The 22326-nt window shown below is 41.4% G+C and overlaps 1 protein-coding gene across 5 annotated transcripts in view; it reads right to left on the bottom strand.

The window, feature by feature from the left end:
* LOC129867099 (rho family-interacting cell polarization regulator 1-like) overlaps window positions 1–22326 on the bottom strand; it is a 111428-nt gene that overhangs the window by 55947 nt on the left and 33155 nt on the right. Inside the window, exon 1 of one of the 5 annotated variants that reach the window (XM_055940270.1) lies at window positions 18273–18816. The exons of the other annotated variants lie outside the window; for them this stretch is intronic. The gene's annotated coding sequence lies outside the window, so the exon portion shown is untranslated. Of the gene's footprint in view, window positions 1–18272; window positions 18817–22326 lie in introns of those variants that run through there. 5 annotated transcript variants of the gene reach the window in all.

Here is a 22326-nt window from a genome sequence, read left to right as displayed (position 1 = left end):
GCCTTGGCCTAACACGCCTGACACGCTCTGGCCTTGGCCTAACACGCCTGACACGCTCTGGCCTTGGCCTAACACGCCTGACACGCTCTGGCCTTGGCCTAACACGTCTGGGGTGTGTTGGGTTGGGGCGCCACAGAGCCGTGGACCCCTAGTGGCACGGCCATGTGTGCAAGTAAAAAGAGCTATACTGTACTATTAGGCCTTTGATATGAATTATATGGAGGGTGTACATTCAACTTGTGTTCCAAACCTTTCATTTGAGGCATAACAAAAAAAAAGATGGGAAGGAAGTTGTGTTGGTGAGATAGTTAAGTTATTGACTAGAAGAGGCCGGGCGTGTAGGTGGCTCGGGTTAGCTGGGTGGTCTGGCTGAAATTTGATATAGAGAATGTCTTAAAGACAAAGGTTAAGTCGTTGTACTTTTTCTCTAAGAGCTGTTCATTTGTTAGCCTATTGGTTAAAGGTGCAACACAATATTGATTATTACATTATCATGGATCTAGTTCAGTCTTAGAAATCACTTAAACAAATGCAATACTCTCTTACCTAGCTTGATGACTGTAGTTATTTTGCTTACTTTTTGTTGTTCTAAATAGAGATGGGTAGAAGGGCCATGGGTCATATTAGATTGCATACAAATGCAGGAAATGTGCTTTAGATGCCCCCAAAAATGGGAGAACCCCCAGACCCCCTGCCAAGTTCTATCCCCCTCTACAAATAGCACTGCTGGGTGATTTAAAAAAGTCACAGACAATGGATCAATATTATAATAATACTCTTAGCAAAATGTATTATTTATAATATGTAGAATCTATGAAAATAGAAAGGTTCGGAATTTTTCTGAAACATCTCAGAAGAGTTGAAAAATATATGGCAAATATACTGTGTCCGTAAAATGTATATAGTATGTGGAAGTAAATGCCAAGTGTTGTTGTCCATTAGTTTACTCCAATTAGAGGAGGGATGGTAGGGTTAGGGGGAACATAAAGGAACATATATAAGTAACCCCCCTACTTCTAAAACCAAAGTTGTGCCCGTGGCAGAAACATTATTTACAAAAAAGTTAAACAACGCGGGAAAAAAAACACACAATAGCACAATTGGTTAGAAGCCTGTAAAACGGCAGCCATCGCCTCCGGTGCCATTCACAGAGCCATCTCTGAGGACGGATGATACAGCATTCCATGTTTTTTCTTTGGTCAAACCGTACTTGTATTGGAGGTTGCTAGGGTCATACAGCATAGTGAGCTTTTTAGTTCAAAGATCAAACGGTTGTCATCCATTTGCCAACTTTGTCCTGTCAAATCTGAAAATCTTCCAAGGAGGGTAGGGGGACGGTTCTACTCTCTAGAATCCTCAAAAACTTTAATACAAGCTAAACTATCATCTGCAACTGCCTGTCCTTTCATCAGCTAAAAGTTTAACAAGCATTGATACTATAGATATAATAACCTACCTTGAATTATGAACCAGGAAGACTACAGTTCCGTTTATATATTTGTTTCATACAGGTAGGCCTACTGCTATTTTATTGATTAAGTGTCAAAATATGATTCATACCAATTATTTCAGGCATTTTGAATGAATGAGTGGATCTGAGAAAAATAGACTCCAAACCTAGTTTTACGTTACTGCTACAGCAGCCGCGCAACATCTACGCTTTACACACGCGCCGATGTAGCAGGTAACATTTCCTACAGTAGGACTCTATCAACTCCATTTCAGCAAGTCTCACAGACATGGATTTCACATGGGTGGTGTAGCTGGGCCGTAACACTTCATGTGTGTAGTAGACCTGAACACACACACACACACCTAGAGAGTGTGGCTAACCTTGTCTCCAGGCTATTTCGGCAGGAATTGTCTGGTGAACGAGGCTAGAGAACGCGGTTTCAGTTCATTTGTTTTGCCCAGACATTATGCTGATATGATGTGAATGGACAATGCATAATTAATATAGTATATGTTACTCTCCCTATCCAGCAGAAATGTGTGTAGCCGGCATTGAGGAATAGCAGCCATTTTGGCCCTGAGAACTCGTCACACAGCTATCACTGTGGAGAGGTTGGGAGTGACTGGGCTAAATTTACCTTGGGGATGATTCACTAGCCATTATAGTGTGAAGGGCCAAGATTAGAATTTAGTCAGGACACTGAGGTCAACTTCTGACAAAAAGTGCAATGGCTACAGAGTTAGGACCTTGGTCATCCAAGGTCTGGCACCCTGACCAAGCCCAACCCAGCTTATCTTCAGCAATAAACTAGCAGGATGCAGGTTGGTAGGGCTGCTAGCCGAAGAGTTGTAAATTCCATTTCTCCAACCTTGGCTTGAAAAGTATCATGCAATGCATTTATGGTATGGATCTAAATACAAATATATTTAATATTACGTTGAAGATACAATATGGTCTCTCACTTTGAAATGTAGGATCCAGCCACTCGACTGATCCCTCTTAACGAGGCCATTAAAGTCCCTGAATAAACGATCTGCCAACAGAACATACTTTTCCCCAAGCCTGCTCCCAGACTGATAAGGGTGAGAGGGAGCAGGAAAGTGGGGCCAACACATCAATACTGCTCTAATTTACTGACCCTTTAAAAATATGTTGAGTGGCAAAAGCTTACCGTGCTTCGCAATTGTATTAATTTCATGTGCTAAGGTCTTTTCCCCCTTGTTACTGCTGAGCTAAGTTGGGATCAACTACTTCAAAAGCATTTCATAGTTGACAACAAAATCCACTCAAATCCAATGACATAACAGTGTCTTATTCGTATTAGCTCACTCAACTCCAGGTACTGTTCGTTACTTTAGCAAAATAAAATCTGGCGCAGACCAACTGACAGAACAAGCCACAGGTCTTCCCCTCTTCTTATTGACTCGGTACCAGTACCTTTTGCATATAGCCTCGTTATTGTTGTTTTTTGGTTTAATTGTGTTACTATTTTTCTTTTAGTTTATTTAGCAATTTTTTCTTACTTAAAAAAACAAAAAAAACTCTGCATTGTTGGTTAAGGGCTCGTAAGTAAGCATTTCACGGTAAGGTCTACACCTGCTGTAATCAGCACGTGACAAATAAAAATGTGATAATTGGGCTGATACTTGAAATGGCTGGCCTTAAGGAGTCAGCATACTTCCGTTCGGCTGGTGGCTAGCCGAACTCGGCTAGCCAAACCGAACGAGTGTGCTCGCATACTCCCTTAAGACATTAGCTTGAAAAACGAGAAAAGAGGCAATAGTACTGTTTGTCCATTTTGAGACGCCATAGCCAGTATACACTTCCTCAAAATAGTTATAATTAATCTAAGATAATTTAGAAATTTGTCATTCATTGACCTTTTTGCCGAGGAGATCTTAGTCGCACAATTTTACATCTAACTAAGATGTTTTGTGCAGTATTTCTCATATTTCAAGTTATCATGCAATTTTTGCATGATAACGAGCGGTCTCGTGGAAGACTTTATTGAAGAACGCCTACTGTTGACCAATCACAGACGAAAGGGCGTAGACTTCGGCTCTGAATTTCGGCTTGCCTCCAGAAAAAAAATGTGCCCGAACAGCCCAAATAAAAACTCAAAGTCCAAAACATCAAAAATGTCATCATAATATATGCACAAACTCTTCCGAACTGTTTTAGGCTGGGATGCATGAGGACACCTTAACAGAGCTATAGACATGCTCATGAAAGGGGGATGAGACTGTCTGGGACCAGTGAGACTGTAGAATGTCAAGTTTAACCCTGTGACAATTTCCATCGTCCAGTGACCGTGGTAGAGCAGCGCAGCTGACCGTTGCACAGTGAGGGACTTGGACCTCCGTGAACCCCAGACTTGTTTAATCTCGAGCGGGCCACTAAGAGGCTTATGTGTCACTCGATGCTGTAGCACTACAGTCCTGCTACCCTATGTGCAGCCTGGACACACAAAACCCTGCACATTGACTCTGTACCAGTACCCCCTGTATATAGCCTCACCATTGTTATTTTACTGCTGCTCTTTTAATTATGTTACTTTTATTTCTCATTTGTTTATATTTTTTTGACTGCATTGTTGGTTAGGGCTTGTAAGTAAGCATTTCACTAAATCGGGGCATGTGACAAATATACTTTAATTAATCAAATCAAATTGTATCAACACACCATTCTCTAACTCTACAACTGTTCACGTTCTTTTCTTGAACTCTTTACTACTCAATTAGAAATCAAATGGAAAACTCTGCCTATTTATGATTCCCAGACAGAGACACTTTACCCATACAACCCTTTCTGTTGTAATTTTTTATTTATAAAGGTTACACACACAGCAAATGGAAGGAGAGGGGGCTCACGGGTAGGTGTAAGAGCTGGGAGAGGTGACATTAAGTGTAGAGAGAAAGGGAGGGGTTTGTCCAGACTGTTTGACCACCAGACAACAGAAAGACAAAGAAAACAATTATGAGCTGAACATAATAGTATGCCAGTGGAAGAGAAGACAGTAGCGGGTGACCCAACTGTGGTTTGTGACTATATCAGTAAAATCACTATAACTAATTAGTAGGTCTACCATTACTTGTTACTTCAGCGAATGGTCATTATCCTTACTCCTCATGAGGGAGAGAAGTTAGAAAATGTGTGTTTTTGATAATGGACATTAGTTGGCAGGGGTCTTGACGTCAACATGATTGTGTTTCTGATACCTTTTAAGACTTTTTCTAGTAGATGTTTTCAAAAGAGCCCTTTTCCATTTGTTTATCCAGAAATCTAAGCCTTTACCGTAATTGCTGGACTATTAAGCGCACCTGAATATAAGCCGCACCCACTGAATTTAAAAAAAAAATGTATTTTGTACATAAATAAGCCGCACGTGTCTATAAGCCGCAGGTGCCTACCGGTACATTGAAACAAATGAACTTTACACAGCCTTTAAACGAAACACGTCTTGTAACAAAAATGAATAGGCTTTAACGTAACAGGCTTGTAACATTTTTTTTATTTTTTTAAATAGCAGTAAACAGTAGCCTACCAAGAAAGTCCTTGGTCACTATCTTCCTCCTGTGCACTGAAACCACTGAAGTCATCTCCTTTGGTGTCGGAGTTGAATAGCCTCAGAATTGCTTCATCCGATGTTGGACCGTTTTCATTGTTGCTCTCCTCACTTTCATCCGGAGGCAAATTCCCCGCTGAGCTCATGCTGCCCTCTTCAATACGCAGCAGCTCCACGCTGTCAGGACCCACTGGCAGACTTGACCATAAGTCGCTCTTCGCATGCGGCCCGTTTTAGTGAAGGATTTCTCCCCACTTGTCATCCAAGCCTCATTTTCTAGTTCGGGCCATCTGCTTTTCTTTCCTCTGAAAGCTTTTGTTGTCTTTTTGCACTAAGTCAGTTTCTCACGCTGCTGTTTCCAACGTCTTATCATCGACTCATTAAGGCCAAGCTCCCGTGCAGCAGCTCTATTTCCTTTTCCAACAGCCAGATCGATCGCCTTCAAATTGAAAGCTGCATCATATGCATTTCTCCGTGTCTTTGCCATGATGAGGGTGACAAAATGACTACCGTAATCAGAATGATGGAAAGTTTGAGCGCGCTCGATTTACGTCACATGACGGTGCTCAGTTTTTTGGCGGCATGAATTTGTGAAAGCGAGAAAAATCCATAAATTAGCCGCGTCATTGTATAAAGCGCAAGGTTCATAGCGTGGGAAAAAAGTAGCGGCTTATAGTCCGGAAATTACGGTACTTATGCCACATTTTTTTAGATGGAAAATGGTTGAATAATGTATTTATGCCTTCATTTCCCCAAAATATAGACTCTTAGCTTTCATTTGACAACCAATTTGATATGCTCCTATGAACTTCACCTTGGTGCTTAGCAGTCCTTTTTGATGGAAATGCCCTTATGTTATGATAGTCAAGATCCAATCAACAATGTGGAATGCTGTCTACCTCTCATTTTGTTGACCCTGACATGTGACCTGAAACACTGACCTTAAATCTATAAGAACATTACAGGATGGGCGTGGTCAAGGGGTTTTGACCTAGTCCACTGCTGCCAAACACACCCCAAGATGAACTACAGAATGTACAGAGTACACAGCAAGAATTTAGCTAGCGGCTGAGGAAAACAGATTACTTTTCTTGTATAAAAAACCCCGAAACATCTAGTTTTTCATTTTTTAAACAAAGTAATTAACTACTAAATATTGTGGTCGAAGTCTGCACTTAGGCTGGTAAAATTACAGACTACTGTGTGCCTGCACGCTCTACATTGACTGATCACTTTAATAATGGAACAGTAGTCACTTTATAATGTTTACATACTGCTTTACTCATTTCATATGTATAAACTGTATTCTAATCTACTGCATTTTAGTTAATGCCACTCCAATATTGCTCATCCTAATATTTATATATTTCGTAATTCCATTATTTTACTTTTAGATGTGTGTGTGTATTGTTAGATCCTAGCTCCAACAGTGCAGTAGTAACACAAGCATTTTACTACACCCGCAATAACATCTGCATGTGACCAATAAAATGTGATTTCAGTCAGTGAGGGTGACTTGGACACCTTCCTCTTCACTCAACAGTCAAACTATTCGCTACACAGAGAGCTGATTACCCAACCTTGCCTGATGCTGCCTGCGACAGAGAGAACCTGCCAAGACATGCAGGCAGGTTTCTGTTTTATAGAATAATAAAATAAACACTGAGTGTACAAAACATTATGAACACCTGCTCTTTCCATGAGCCACTGACCATGTGAAACCAGGTAAAAGCTATGATCTCTTATTGATGTCAACTGTTAAATCCACTTCAAATCAGTGTAGATGAAGGGGAGTAGACAGGTTAAAGAAGGATGTTTAAGCCTTGAGAATTGAGACATGGATTATGTATTTGTGCCATTCAGAGGGTGAATGGGCAAGACAAAATATTTAAGTGTCTTTAAAATGGGGTATGGTAGTAGGTGCTAGCCGCACCGGTTTGTGTTAAGAACTGCAAAGCTACTGGGTTCCCGTGTGCATCAAGAATGGGCTACCACAAAGGACAACTTTGTTGATGCATTGGAGTCAACATGGGCCAGCATCCCTGTGGAACAAAGGCAGCTTCATTAAATAGTACCCGCAAAAGACCAGTCTCAACGTCAAAAGTGAAGAGGCGACTCCAGGATGCTGGCCTTCTAGGCAGAGTTGCAAAGAAAAAGCCATATCTCAGACTGGCAAATAGAAAAAAAAAGATTAAGATGGGCAAAAGAACACAGACACTGGACAGAGGAACTCTGCCTAGAAGGCCAGCATCCCGGAGTTGACGTTGAGATTGGTGTTTTGCGGGTACTATTTAATGAACCTGCCAGTTGAGGACTTGTGAGGTGTCTGTTACTCAAACTAGACACTAATGTACTTGCCCTCTTGCTCAGTTGTGCACCGGGGCCTCCCACTCTTTCTATTCTGGTTAGAACCAGTTAGAGCCAGTTTGCGCTGCCACGTGAAGGGAGTATTACACAGCGTTGTACCAGATCTTCAGTTTCTTGGCAATTTCTCACATGGAATAGCCTTAATTTCTCAGAACAAGAATAGACTGATGAGTCTCAGAAGAACGTTCTTTGTTTCTGGCCATTTTGAGCCTTTCAATCGAACCCACAAATGCTTATGTTCCAGATACTCAACTACTCTAAAGGCCAGTTTTATTGCTTTTTTAAAATCAGGACAACAGTTTTCAGCTGTGCTAACATAATTGAAAAAGGGTTTTCTAATGATCATTTAGCCTTTTAAATGATAAACTTGGATTAGCTAACAATGTGCCATTGGAACACGGGAGTGATGGTTGCTGATAATGGGCCTCTGAAATATCTACATAGGCGTACATTAAAAATAAGCGGATTCCAGCTGCAATAGTAATTTACAATATTAACAATGTCTACACTGTATTTCTGACTAATTTGATATTATTTTAAAATGGACAACAAAAAAAGTGCTTTTCTTTCAAAAACAAGGACATTTCTAAGTGATCTCAAACGTTTGAACGGTAGTGTATGTATGTACAGTACCAGTCAAACATTTGGATACAGTTACTCGTTCAAAGGTTTTTCTTTATTTTTCTGGTTTCTACATTGTGGAATAATAGTGAAGACATCAAAACTATGAAATAAAACATATGGAATCATGTAGTAACCAAAAAAACTCAAACAAAACCAAATATATATTTTTTGATTCTACAAAGGAGCCACCCTTTGCCTTGATGACAGCTTTGCACACTCTTGGCATTCTATCAACCAGCTTCACCTGGAATGCTTTTCCAACAGTCTTGAAGGAGTTCAACAAAGAAGGACTACTTTGAAGAACCTCAAATTTGTTTAACAAATAACATTTGTTATATCATAGTTTTGATGTCTTCACTAATTATACAACAATGTAGAAAATAGTAAAACATTAAGAAAACCCCTTGAATGACTAGGTGTGTCCAAACTTGACTGGTACTAATATTATATATCTCTATCACACACTAGGTCGACCGAAAGTCATCTGTTTTTGACCCCAAAAAATGATTTATTCATTTTTTTTTAAATTACATTTTTTACCACTCTCTCCCTCTAATTTCGTGATATCCAATTGGTAGTTACAGTCTTCTCCCATAGCCCCCCCCCCCCACGGACCCGGGGGAGGCGACGATCGAGAGCCATGCGTCCTCCGAAACACGAACCTGCCAAATGGCACTACTTCTTGACACATTGCTCGCTTAACCCGGAAGCCAGTCGCACCAATGTGTCGGAGGAAACAACATCCAGCTGGTGACCGAAGTCTTCTTGCAGTCGCCCGGCCCGCCAAAAGGAGTCGCTAGAGCGCAATGGAACAAGGAAATCCCGGCCGGCCAAACCCTCCCCTAACCCGGACGACGCTGGGCCAATAGTGCACCGTCTCATGGGTCTCCCGGTCACTGCCAGCTGTGAAACAGCCTGGAATCAAACCCAGGTCTGTAGTGACACCTCAAGCACTGCGATACAGTGCGTTAGACCGCTGTGCCACTCGGGAGGCCGGTCGGAATTATTAAACATGTATTTTTCCATATATAGACACACCCTATGTGTTTAAATAAAATCAAATATATGCATTGAGCTTGTCTGATGCTTTAAGCTTATGGTTTGATGAAATAAGAAAAATGCCTCAAGGAGGGCACCAGAGATATAGATAACCAGAAGAATAAAATCTTAACCTGACCCAACTATTCTCATCTCGCTCCTGCTGGCTTTTGCATATTCTGCCATTATTCTCCTGAAGTTGCCGGTAACAGGTTACACGAGGAGTCGGCAACCTTCCTCATGTGGAATGACAAATTATCTTACCATTTCTACCCATCTGTGTGCTAGTTACGGTTTTTATATACACAAGTCATTGTCATGTGGTTAATCCAAATCTAAAAGAAACAAACCTAAAAAGTAACTTCTATTGCCATTGCCAACAATGTAAAAATAGCCTACATAAAGCCAAAAAATAAAACATTGCAGCCTGCAGGTAGAAAATATCATGATAAACAAATATCCGATAAATCACATTGGCTACACATGGCCTGTCTGCAACGAACTTTAAACATTGTATAAACCATCAACTTGGGTCTGGCCCAAAGCTTGATTGAGCTAGCGAACTTGCAACATTGTATAAAATATTCTGGGCCCTCAGAGTACCTAAGCCAGTGAGCTCGGGGCACACGCTGCTGTATGTTTTTGGCTCAAGGAATTAGAAGTAGTGCTTGATTTGGGCAGAAGCTCACCGGAGCTGAGTACCAGCACCTCAAATGTTCTACTGCTTGAGCTCCTGTTCCTCTTATAGAATATTAGCTCAAAAGTATTGTGGAGATCCTAAATATAAAAAACAGTACTAGCACCCAAAATGAGTACCGGAACCTATTTCAGTCCAAGTCGAGCACTGATAAGAAGTAATCAGGTAGGCCTATTTTATGACATTTCCACTGGATCAGAGCATGACATTTTTCCCTTTCACACTGAGTAGTTATCGAAAGGGAGAGAGCTGGAAAGATTTCTCAAACACAATGAGGAACTATTGTAATTCTCAATGGATGTAAAAACAGACTGTTTGCTTGCTGTTTGAGGTGAAGAAAACTCAACAGGTCATTAGTGGTGGTGCGTTAAGCCAATCAGAAATACTATCAGGTCCCCAAATGGGCACATTTACATGCCTACATTTGCACGCAGGCCTGGTAGCCTATAGGCCTACTTCTATGCGTACACATCCTTACTCAACATTGGCAGGAGCGTTCCAAACAAAAGACAATGACTGGATTAACAAAACTTGATTCTCACAAGTATAGCATTGTTTGCAAAGTGCAATGATAACTGGAAAACTGGAATAATAATACTGAATGAATAAACAGAAATTACCGTAACCAAAGTAACAAATACTGTAGATTAGAAATTATAGTAATTAACAGTAAATGTACTACGGGTGATATATGTAATGGGGAAGTGATATACACTAACAATCAAAACGTAAACAATTCACACAAAGAAGTTATGAAACAATGAATGTGCAAATTGGAAGGGAGAGAGCGCATTCTGGAGAGAGAAGTGCATTGTGCATCTGGGCACATGGTCAATCCGACTTCTGCATTGACCACGCAGCATTCATGATGATATGAACAACAAAAGTCAGGGCATTCATACTTCTTGCGATTCGCGGAGCAGTGCAGAGCGGTAGTCAAGGTAGTGAGTTTGTGTTTTCTACAGGATGTAACACCCCCACACAGCCCTCCGCATTGTTACAAAATAAGGGAGGTGCATGGCGATGCAGTACGGAGCTCGATTTTTATCTACAGTTAAAGTTGGAAGTTAACATACACCTTAGCCAAACATATTTAAAATCAGTTTTTCACAATTCCTGACATTTAATCAGAGTAACAATTCCCTGTCTTAGGTCAGTTAGGATCACCACTTTATTTTAATAATGTGAGATGTCAGAATAATAGTAGAGAGAATTATTTCTTTCAGCTTTTTTTCTTTCATCACATTCCCATTGGATCAGAAGTTTACATACACTCAATTCGTATTTGGTGGCATTGCCTTTAAATTGTTTAACTTGGGTCAAACGTTTCAGGTAGCCTTCCACAAGCTTCCCACAATAAGTTGGGTGAATTTTGGCCCATTCCTCCTGACAGAGCTGGTGTAACTGAGTCAGGTTTGTAGGCCTCCTTGCTCACAAACACTTTTTCAGTTCTGCCCACATATTTTCTATAGGATTGAGGTCAGGGCTTTGTGATGGCCACTCCAATACCTTGACTTTGTTGTCCTTAAGCCATTTTGCCACAACTTTGGAAGTATGCTTGGGGTCTTTGTCCATTTGGAAGACCCATTTGCGACCAAGCTTTAACTTCCTGACTGATGTCTTGAGATGTTGCTTCAATATATCCACATCATTTCCTCCCTCATGATGCCATCTATTTTGTGAAGTGCACCAGACCTCCTGCAGCAAAGCACCCCCACAACATGATGCTACCACCCCCGTGCGTCACGGTTAGGATGGCGTTCTCAGCTTGCAAGCCTCCCCCTTTTTCCTCCAAACATAACTATGGTCATTATGGTCAAACAGTTCTTCTTTTGTTTCATCAAACCAGAGGACATTTCTCAAAAAAGTATGTTTTTTGGAAAAACAGTAGTCTGGCTTTTTTATGGCGGTTTTGGAGCAGTGGCTTCTTCCTTGCTGAGCAGCCTTTCAGGTTGTCGATATAGGACTCATTTTACTGTGGATAGATACTTTTGTACCTGTTTCCTCCAGCATCTTTACAAGGTCCTTTGCTGCTGTTCTGGGATTGATTTGCACTTTTCTTATCAAAGTACATTCATCTCAAGGAGACAGAAAGCATCTCCTTCCTGAGCATTATGGTGGCTGAGTGGTCCCATGGTGTTTATACTTGCGTACTATTGTTTGTACAGATGAACGTGGTACCTTCAGGCGTTTGGTTCATCCTTTGGAAATTGCTCCCTACTTGTGGAGGTCTACAATTTTCTTTATGAGGTCTTGGCTGATTTCTTATGATTTTCCCATAATGTCAAGATGTGTTTATTTTACACGTGTGAATTGGAAATGTGTTCTTTGCATATCCCAACTCCCCCTGAGACACCCTCAGAGTGGGGTCAAGGCCAGGGTCAGCCATTATCAACCCTGAAACAATTAGCGTTAAGTGCCTTGCTTAAGGGCACATCAGATTTTTCACCTTGTCGGCTTGGGGATTTGAACTAGCGCGGTTACTGGCCCAACGGTCTAACCACTAGGTTACCTGCCGCCCTACATAGTGGTAATTTTATGCTAACAGAATGATGCTGAGACTCAGATTTTTCACATTAAAATGTATGCCAAAAAACTATACAACTCCCTGCACAAGGACTACTTTTAACAATTTCCACTGAAAACCATAATTTTGTTACCAAACTTTACATCTGCACTGTTCTTCAAGTAAATGTGTTTTCATAACAAATTTTTGGGGAAAATTTATAAAAGTAGTCCTTGAGCATAGAGTTGTATGGTATGTTTAACTTTGCAATCGTTATTTGTTTCACATACATTTTAAAGTGAAAAATCAGTCTCATTCTGTTACTGTGGAATTGCCCATTGGCATCAGAGAAACATAGCATACTTAAAGCTGTCTGGACTCTGGATGTCAATACCTAGTTAATCGGTGTTTAAACTTACACTTGTTCTGTTGTACTTCATGAACACTTCTAGCCTTCGTATGTGCAGCATAACCATGGGTGTACAAAGCATTGTATGTGATGGTCTGTATTTGTATATACCGAATATAAATGCAACAATTAAAAATATTTTGCTGAGTTACAGTTCATGTAAGGAAATCAGTCAATTGAAATAAATTAATTAGGCCCTAATCTAATGAATTTCACATGACTGGGCAGGGGCGCAGACGTGGGTGGGCCTGGGAGGGCATAGGCCTACCCACTTGGCAGCCAGGCCCAGCCAATCAGAATGAGCTTTAAGGGCTTTATTACACATGAATTCTCCGACAACACTGGTGGACATTCCTCACACTCCCTCAAAACTTGCGACATCTGTGGTATAGTGTTGTTTGACAACTGCACATTTTAGAGTAGCCTTGTATTGTCCTCAGCACAAGGTGCACCTATGTAATAATAATACTGTTTAATCAGCTTCTTGATATGCCACACCTGTCAGGTGGATGTATTATCTTGGCAAAGGATAGAACGCTCACTAACAAGGATGTAAACAAATTTGTGCACAAAATTTGAGAAAAATAAGCATTTTGTGCATATGGAACATCTCTGGGATCTTTTATTTCAGCTCATGGGACCAGCACTTTACATACATATTTTTGTTCAGTGTATATTTGCTTGTGGTTTGTGCCTGCATCATAACTGTGCCCGGACAGAGTGAGTCACCTAGTGCAGCTGCTCTATAATAGCATGCTCTTGCCACACAGATTAATGATACACTGGAGAAATACACAGATGAAACAGACTGCTGAATCAGACAGAAAATATACACTGCAGAGAAACAGAAAACATCTCTACACACCTAATGGTACTCATCCAGTAGATACCTTGTAGTTAGGTCATATGACATAGCCTGTCATTGAACCTCTCTGCACAATCATGTCATTATCATACAGTTCAAACATCTCAAAATAAAAATGATAATTACATTGTTGATCTCTGTCTCCTATTTTTTTATTTACTGTGTTTTACTACCGGAATGAAGTATTTCGAACTACACTCACAGCATAGATCATGTAAATTCATTTTTTAATCATTCATTTCTTTACTCCCCACAATTAGATATTGCTCATATAACATACTGTATTATCTAAACAATTAAGCCCAGTAAGAGAAACACTGTAAACAACTACGCCTACACACAGAACAGTAATTAGGGTATCTGAGTGCAGGTTAGCTGCACAAGCTTTTATACAGCTGTTATACTTCATAGACATCACCGCATCGCTACCACATAACTATAATTCCTGCAGCTTCCTGTTTGTACAAGCTCAGGGAACTTGACAGCTACACTGTGGTCTCTTTTTTCTGTCAGTTCTGAATAATACTATTGGCTGCCTTATTGTCGCACAGTGTTCTGAAATAGACTGGGCTGGGCTACCCTGCACTCTGTCGCTTCTGTGGGTTCCATGACATTCTGAGCAAAGCATTCAATGTTCCCCCCAATGTCGCAGAACTAAAGGGTTTGTGCCAATGAAATAATAACACGGAGATTAGTATTGTGAAGTAATGACTGACAGTGACTCAACACCCACCAAAGTCATAACACTCAACAAGAGCCAAACACATCAACAAACACTAATTGTGTCCTTAATTAAAGTGGTTGATATGACTGTGTGCACACAAGCAATTATCCTGTGGGCAAGCTTGAGTGCGTTTGAGTGTGTGTGTGTTTTTACTATCCTTGTGGGGACCAGAAGTCCTCACAAGGATAGTAAAACAAGGTCAATTCTGACAATTAGGGATATTTTGCTGGTCCCCATGTAACAGGGTTGGTTATGTTTCCACTTGCCTCTAAAGAAATGTGTATTTGATGTTCAAGCATTCTTATTGGTTAGTTCAATTCTGATGACAATAAGGGGTGTTGTGATTGGCCCCACTTGCAGATAGGGGGAGATCGCGAACGTCAGGTCTTCCCAGTATGAAAATGTGATGCAAGGGGTAGGTCACGTTCTGAATACTGTTTTCTATTTTCTATTTTACAATGTGTACAAGTTTGCTGTACGTTACTGATTTTATACATGTGTGGGTATATGGTACCTGTTAGGGATTGAGGGGCTTTCTGGGATGTGCTTTGGCATATGATTGCTGTAAATAATTGTGTTAGCTAGCATACACCGATGTCATGGTCACATAAGCCACGGCTAACACAGTTGTCTTCATGCTACAGATTTTGTCAGACAGCCATCAACACTGTTAAGCCCTGCACAACTAACGTGCTGTTTCCCATTTAACAACAGGTATTTATACATGTTATATTTTGTATTGTATTTTTGTATTTTGTTCGCCCAGTATGAAAATGTGATGCAAGGGATTTTGTCATCGACAGCCATCAACACTGTTAAGCCCTGCACAACTAACGTGCTGTTTCCCATTTAACAACAGCAGAAATAAATGATGCTCAACTGGGACCACTGGCCGAAGTTATTTATTATTATAAAACACAACGCATGGAGAGTACACTATACATCTGTTACACCCACAAGGAAAAAGGCTATTTTAGGCTGATGGGTTAGCGTACAGGTTAGAATAAGGAAAAATAGGATGTTGAATGGGAATCAATTGTTTGGTCCCCACAAGGATAGTAAAACAAAAGTGTGTATGTGTATGACCAAGAGAGATCGATGACATTTAATTGGCTGCATGTCCGACTTCAGGAACACAGTCAGGGCTATACGCTGACCTTTTTTTACAAGGTCATGGCGCCTAAATTGAAAAATGTTGGTACACAAAGAAATTTAGGAGCACAGTGACAAATATTTGAGATAATAAAGCTAGAATCCTTCATATTTAGGCGCATATACGAGTAAAATTGTCACACTGTAGAGCCCTGACAGTCACCCACAGGAAGTCATTAACTGCAGCGGTCCTGGTGGCGAGGAGCAAAGGGCATGCTGGGAGAAGAATGTTAGGCCAAATGCACCCTACTAAGGTTGACAGATGGGCTGTGTATTTTATGTATGCGGATGGTCATTTGAAGGACCCTAAAGTGGTCTGGCTGGTTCCTCATCACTGACTAATACAGCAAACAGAAACCAGGTGCATGACATTGGAACATCATTCTTCCTCCTACACAACCTCAGATTCATCTAAGCTCTGTTAGACGGTTTCCACTTGACCCTATTAAACACGGTACGTGTATACTATATGTAACGGATGCGAAATGGCTAGCTAGTTAGTGGGTACGCGCTACTAGCTTTTCAATCAGTTACGTCACTTGCTCTGAAACCTACAAGTAGTGTTGCCCCTTGCTCTGCAAGGGCCGTGGCTTTTGTGGAGCGATGGGTAACGACGCTTCGTGGGTGTCAGTTGTTGATGTGTGCAGAGGGTCCCTGGTTCGCGCCCGTGTCGGGGCGAGGGGACGTACTAAAGTTATACTGTTACATATACCATAATAGGAGTATTGCTGAAGAAATAGTCGGATTGATTTATCCACATACAAATCTCCAACAAAAGAGGAAGTCTATATACACAATCATGCAATGTTTTGTTGCATGATCAACAGGTCTCTGTTCCTAGTGGGCATCGCAGATTGAAGGGAAGCAGCATAGCTAGTCTTTATTCTACCCCGGCCACAAGCATAGCTATTTTCACAAATAGATGGACATATTGTTTGTCTTGTACGAGTGTGCTCACATACTCCCTTAAAAGACCTACTCTAGAAAACAAGAAAAGTGGCAATAGTAGTGTTTGCAACACAAACAGAAATGTCACAAAATGTCATAATATATGCACAAACTCTTGTTTGGAAAGCATGCAGACACCTTTAGAGGGAAGTAGGGTCAGACAGGGAAGGGATCCTGAGATCTCTGGACAGGGCAATAGGTGACACTACCACAACAACAAACACATGTATGACCAGGGTGAATTACAACAGGCCATAGAGATATATGTTATGTGCATTTCAATATCTGTGCAAGACCAACACTGACGAGCACATGGTGTAGACAGACAAGACAGAGACACAGACACAGACACAGACGACACATTCCTCATATCCCAACATAACACCACTCTTATTCCTCCCCAGACCACTGTCGCTGCAAAACCACTACATGCTATCATGTTCACACACAAAAAAAAACACTGAGGGTTCTTTTACTGCCCTACCAGCCTGGTCAGCCTCTTGTGTGTGAGAGTACAGACCACTGAGAGAAAAAGTCTCCTAGTCTACTTCCTCCTGCATATCCTTTTCATCATAATTGTTTTTGTTGATCGAATCATCACCTAAATTAGGCCCCCTGATGGTGGTCGAGCCCTTGCACAAAGGGCAGATTGTGTGGCCCTGGCTGGGTACTTCCCACAAGACAGAGTTTGCAGAGAAGCGTTCCCACACTTTGTTACGACTGGGACTCCCACTACCAGAGGTGGCGTGGGCCTGGGCTGGCCATTGTGTAACACATCGTTATACAATATCATCATAACATGGGTGAAGAACATTTTTGACTATGGGCCTTAATTGTTAAATTAGACCTAAAACCCTCTCAAGAGTGAGTCAGCAGCATATCAATGACTTCATCCATTTAGATTAGGAAGGTTAGTTATCATTGTCCAATGTCCTCCACATGACTGATGGTTTTACATTAGGCTACTATAACGCTGAATTGAAGGAGACCATTTATCAAGTGAATATTAGCTCTGGAAACTTCTATGTTTACAAGCAGAACCTTTACTATACTATAAAACGGCTTCACTCCAAACTTGGGATGTGGTTGCCCATTTTATCCAGATGCTTTTTATAGCTATTGAAATTGTCGAAATTTGCGGCCAGTGTAAGGCAGTTTCATCGTTGACAGAGACAGGTTACATTCCCTTGCATGGATGTTAAAAAAAGTCAACAGAAGGATTAGATTGTAGGAGATTAACTATATAAGAGGGCTATCTACAAGCAGTAGCAACGAATTAAAGGCAAAGAGAAAATTCGCGAAACAAAATGTTACACTGTATAGCGTCAGAAGCGATGCACTTGTAGACTGACAGCTGATGCATTTTACATTTTTGTGTATTGGTGTATAGATAAACATATTAAACACAATTGTGCACTGACATGTGTATGTCAACCTGTTTCATAAAAAAGCCTGGATTATTTTCCCGCGGCTTGAGTTAATACCCGTGTTTACCAGGCATTTATCTCGCATTCATTTCAAATATCAAACAAAGCCCAGTTAACAGACAAGGCTCTCTTTGTCATCATAACGCTGAGCAACTCTAAACCCTCTCCGTATACCCTTGCACGCATCATGGGTCTATCACAGCTGCGTCACCCATGACAATCTGCTGGAGGATTCCACCAACACAAAATAGACCACCATTTCTTATAAAATAACAGTTGACTAAATAGCCAGGCCTCTAGTTTATATACAGTCCGTTGTGTGCTTAAATGGTCTCAAAATTGTGCTTCACATGACTTCTTGTAGCCAGGCTATATAGAAGGCTATGCAAAAAATCGTGTGAAAATAGAATTAAAGATACACACATCTTAAATGCACACCGAAATGCCATACTTGGGACACAGGATTGAACTAAAAGATAAACACAAAGTCAACATACATGTCTGCCGCCAGGGTAGGTAGCCTTGTCAGTCACTCCAAATCGTGGAATCCGAATTTCAAATGAAAATGTCAAATCAATAAAAAGGAAACTAATTCCGCGAGTTCCTTCATCAGAAATAGGCAAATTATATAAATAAATTCAAAGAGACTTCTTCACGCGATGCTGTGACGCTCCCTTGTCATTTGGCCTCCAATTTCTCGATTGTCACTTTCTCCCTCTCCTGCAAGCAAAGCTGAAGGCTTGCTCCCGTCCTTATCTCCGAAGGGGTGTGGACAAACCAATGAGGATGAAAAAGTCGTCCATAAGCAGACCTGGGTCCGTGACTTCAGGGGTTTTTGGAAAAATGGCGAAAACAAACAACAATATCATACAAGGCGCCACAGTTTTGCGCCTTGTAGCCTACCAACTCCTGTTGAGTGCTCAATAGTTTATCCGTGGGTGTAACCACAAGCACAGACCGATACACTTACTCAACTAAGAGGTTCTGGGTATGGCAGCAATGTGCTGGTGAAAGAAAGGAGGGAAGGACACGTGGGATATTCAGCAGTGTGCGCCTCTTGTGTCTTGTGTGTTGGAAAATAAACGTCTTCCATTAACCCCATGCGCTTACCCAAATCGGCTTTGGCATGCAAACTGCACTTGGAAGTAGAGGTCTTCATGGATCCACCCAATACCCGAGAACCAACCCGAGACTTCAGCTGGTCCAGGACCAGTCCAAAATTCAATTTCCCCTCAGGTCCAGGTCGGGTCCTGTTTGTTGTTATTTGATTGTTATCGGGTCTTGGGTCTATGTAACCACAGCTGATAGACCCGAATGGACCCGACCACGGCTCGGAATAGCCTATAGCATATTTATTTTATGCTAATAAGCTGAATTTATTGACTTAGCCAACCTATTCGTTAACCAGAAGCGCAACTTGGCTCATAAACATAATTTGTCACTCAGGTCCAATCAGGTCTGGTCTAGACTTTAGGGTACGGGTCGGTTCGAGGTCTGGTGGTCGTCGGGTCCATTTGGGTTCGGGTCTGATTGGCCTCGGGTCCGGGACCCAAGAAGACCTCTACTTGGAAATACACACAGTATATAAAGTTGTTGACAGGGAATGTGTAGTCTATGCTCAAACTAAGGTCCCAGAAACTGATGCCATATCCTAAACTGGTCACATCTCCACAACAGGACCCACAAGGTAAGGTCGGTAGATGTATTCTATTGCCTACATTTTCTTGACAGTTTATTTCTCACCATAATTTGCTCATATGCAGGAATAATTATAGACTGATGAAGCTGCACAGTCCTCCGAGTTGACGTTTCTAGGGAGCGAGAGTAAGCCTATGTGATATCTGGAGGAGAACTCCACTAGGGTGATCCTTCCTATGGACCGGGTCATATGATAACTTTAAACTCCACCAAAAGCAGTTGCTAACACCTACCATGATGACATTTTACATTTTAGTCATTTAGCAGACACTCTTATCCAGAGCGAATTACAGTAGTGAGTGCATACATTTTGTGCATACATTCCACATTCTTATTTTGTACAAAGATCTCTATCAATCTGAGGATGATATTGCCCCAAGAGTCAGATGCTTCAGTGAAGAGAACATCATGTTACTCTGATGCTGACAGTATTTCTCTTCAAACACTCCATTCTCTGAAAAGTGTTGTGAAGGCTGTGTGATGGAACATTTTATTTTTGTGCTTTTCTAATAACCAAATTATGTGTTCATGTAAGTGACTGACTGAACGAATCCTCACTATCAGTAACTGCAATTTGGCAATACGCCCAGACCCTTATTTTGAGAACGTAAAATATCTCAGTTTCAAGGTCTCAGCGTAGAGAAGAAGCCTCGTGAGGTATTGGTCATGCATGACCCAGTATTGGTCGGTCAAATGAATGAAACAAACCTTAATGATTCATTAATTATGCATGATGAATAAGCTAAATCAGGCAAATATAAATTGTCGTCAGTTTAAGAGATCTAACGGGACTGCCCTGTTGGAGCTCCTAATCGACATGTGAACTTGGTGCATTGAGTTGGTTTGAACCTCTCCAGCACGCTGATAGTAAAGAATGATTAATTTAAGATTGACTTTGAGTGTCCCTGTGCAGAATTTCCATGACAGCAGCCTTCTCTTTTCCTTGATGCTTGCACTTATTTTCAAATCAAATCTAGACTTCAAAGAAGCTCCATGTGCCTTTTGATATACTGCACTGTACACCGAATAGCCTGGTTTCCAGTACAGCCATGTGCACATCAGATAGATACAGTGCGGAGAACAAGTATTTCATACACTGCCGATTTTGCAGGTTTTCACGTAGAGGTCTGTAATTTTTATCATATGTACACTTCAACTGTGAGAGACGGAATATAAAACAAAAATCCAGAAAAATCACATTGTGTGATTTTTAAGTAAATGATTTGCGTTTTATTGCATGACATAAGTATTTGATCACCTACCAACCAGTAAGAATTCCAGCTCTCACAGACCTGTTAGTTTTTCTTTAAGAAGCCCTCCTGTTCTCCACTCCTTACCTGTATTAACTGCACCTGTTTGAACTCGTTACCTGTATAAAAGACACCTGTCCACACACTCAATCAAACAGACTCCAACCTCTCCACAATGGCCAAGACCAGAGAGTTGTGTAAGGACATCAGCGATAAAATTGTAGACCTGCACAAGGCTGGGATGGGCTACAGGACAATAGGCAAGCAGCTTGGTGAGAAGGCAACAACTGTTGGAGTTGTTGGCGCAATTATTAGGAAATGGAAGAAGTTCAAGATGACAGTCAATCACCCTCGGTCTGGGGCTCCATGCAAGATCTCACCTCGTGGAGCATCAATGATCATGAGGAAGGTGAGGGATCAGCCCAGAACTACACGGCAGGACCTGGTCAATGACCTGAAGAGAGCTGGGACCACAGTCTCAAAGAAAACCATTAGTAACATGGATTAAAATCCTGCAGCGCACGCAAGGTCCCCCTGCTCAAGCCAGCGCATGTCCAGGCCCGTCTGAAGTTTGCCAATAACCATCTGGATGATCCAGAGGAGGAATGGGAGAAGGTCATGTGGTGTGATGAGACAAAAATAGAGCTTTTTGGTCTAAACTCCACTCGCCGTGTTTGGAGGAAGAAGAAGGATGAGTACAACCCCAAGAACACCATCCCAACCGTGAAGCATGGAGGTGGAAACATCATTCTTTGGGGATGCTTTTCTGCAAAGGGGACAGGACGACTGCACCGTATTGAGGGGAGGATGGATGGGGCCATGTATCGCGAGATCTTGGCCAACAACCTCCTTCCCTCAGTAAGAGCATTGAAGATACACTGTTTAACACTTTTTTTGTTACTACATGATTCCATGTTATTTCATAGGTTTGATGTCTTCACTATCATTTTACAATGTAGAAAATAGTAAAAATAAAGAAAAATCCTTGAATGAGTACGTGTGTCCAAACCTTTGACTGAAACTGTATGTCAACTCAAACCTTGTGTCTCCCACTTGCTGTTTTGCAGCAACAGTCTTTCAACGACCTTCCACCTTCCCACCATCACCAACAGAAGGCCCGTCATCGGATCTCCATCCTCCCAGTGAGGGGGTTCGATGCCAGCTGCCCAGCATCTGAGGAGCATTCCTCTGAGACGAGGCCTACCCCAAACTATTCAATAAAATTCCATATTGTATTCTGTCTCTGTTGTCATTCAGTTAAGCCTGCAATCAGTTTATTAAACTGATTACAGAACACTAGTTGAACGAAGATGCTAACAGCACACTCAGTGATAGCATAGGAAAAGTTTGAGTGTGAAATTATTCCATCCAGGGAAGAGATTTCTCAGAGCCTGCATCTCCTCCTACTCATCTCCTCCTCCTAAGTGTATATGACAGTGACAAAAGTCCCCGACCCCTCAAAAACTGCGCTCTCCCAAAAGCGATGAATGACTCCTCTCACAGGCCCAGGGCAGTTGTTAACCTGGCAACCCTGGGTGATGTCATGCATTTGGAAAGTGAGTCTGCATGGCCCTCTCCGTGTGTGATATAGGCCAAGAATGGA

This window comes from Salvelinus fontinalis, chromosome 12, assembly GCF_029448725.1.
Source record: "Salvelinus fontinalis isolate EN_2023a chromosome 12, ASM2944872v1, whole genome shotgun sequence".
Classification (NCBI taxonomy): Eukaryota; Metazoa; Chordata; class Actinopteri; order Salmoniformes; family Salmonidae; genus Salvelinus; species Salvelinus fontinalis.
Note: the sequence above shows the minus strand (reverse complement) of the source record. Positions and strands in the feature narration are given on the sequence as shown.